Raw genomic sequence first — 1,481 nt, forward strand, 5'->3', positions numbered from 1 at the left:
CAAGGGGTAACGGTTTTAAACTGAAAGAGGGTAGATTTAGATCAGGTATTAGGAAGAAATTCTTTACTGTGAAGCTGGTGAGACACTGGAACAGGTTACCCAGAGAGGGTTTGGATCCCTGGCAGTGCTCAAGGCCAGGCTGGATGGGGTTTTGAGCAGCCTCATCTGGTGGAAGGGGCCCCTGCCTATGGCAGGAGGTTTGGAACTAGATGACCTTTAAGTATCCCTTCCAACCCAAACCATCCTGTGTTTCCATGATTCTGTGGGTGCGGCTTTTGGCAAGTGCAGGCGATGGTTCTAAGCAGAAACTTGAGCGTTCAGGTCTTCCACTGCAAAACTGTAACCGTAGTTTTATCACTGGCTAAGCTGTGCGTCACTGCCCCGCTGGAAGGCACGCGTTTTCCAGCCCCTCTCTGAAGGCTGTAGGGCAGGAGGTGGGAATTGCAATTCTTCTTGCTGCTGTGGAAAGCAAAGCATTTGGCGAGGAGTCATTCTCCTGAGCTGCTGCAGTCCAGGCGCATGCAGAAGCAGCAAGAGAAACCTCTGGCAAAAAGGGAGCAGAGGTGCCCTGGAGAACTGGGTGGCTGAAGTGCCAGCAGAGAACAATACATTTAGGGAAAGGAGAAAGGAAGTCCCTGCAAAGGCGGGTGGAGGGGAGCAGCTGCAGCACGTGCATGCCTCCATCCCCTGTTGCCAGGCACAGGGCAGGAGGGGTGGTGTCCGACCGCTGGCGGTATCCTGCCACCAAAGTCCTTGCTGAGCTTTGGGTGGTCATGAGGGTAGGGGATTCGCAATTTTTTGCCCCAGGCAGTTATTCTGCTTTGCTGGGAACATGTACAGAGCTGCCAGATGCCAGCTGGAGAATACTGATTTTGGAGAGTGGAGGGTTTGGGTGTGGGGGGGAGGGGTGTGTGTGGGGGGTGCATAAGAAACAAAGCAGATGTGCATTTTGTAACATCGCTGTGGCAGAAATGGCCCTCAAAGGAGGACTGGTGACACCTGTATCCAAGTCTCCTTTTCTTTCCCTGCACTTCCCAAGGCTCATTTCACCTCTGCAGCAGCCTGGAGCAGGGCTTGTTTGGATTTAGCCTTTTTTTTTTGCTATGTCCAAGTGACTGCGGACCCAGGCCTTTGAGTTTGGTCTTTTTTGTCTTCTTGAAAAAACAGTGACAATATTTCCCAAAAAAGGGAGGTAGACACCCCCTGAGCACAGATTTCCCAATATTTGTTTTAATTTAAACTCAGAGTGTTATTATACCCTCTGGCCTCCTAGCCATTCCTCTGAGGCCAGACCCTCAATTAAGCGGCGCAGTGCAAACCTCCCCGGGTTTGGCAGCAGAGCAGGGCACTATGTATTTTGTGCACCAAATCTGCCGGCGTTGAATTTTGGGGGTTTTTGGTGCACGCTGGCGGGCTGGCGTCACTCCGGGCAGGGCGGCGACTGGCTTGGGGGGGGGCAAAAATAGACTTTATATCCCAGT

The sequence above is a fragment of the Buceros rhinoceros genome, unplaced genomic scaffold (assembly GCF_000710305.1).
Source record: "Buceros rhinoceros silvestris isolate BGI_N320 unplaced genomic scaffold, ASM71030v1 scaffold1566, whole genome shotgun sequence".
Taxonomy (NCBI): Eukaryota; Metazoa; Chordata; class Aves; order Bucerotiformes; family Bucerotidae; genus Buceros; species Buceros rhinoceros.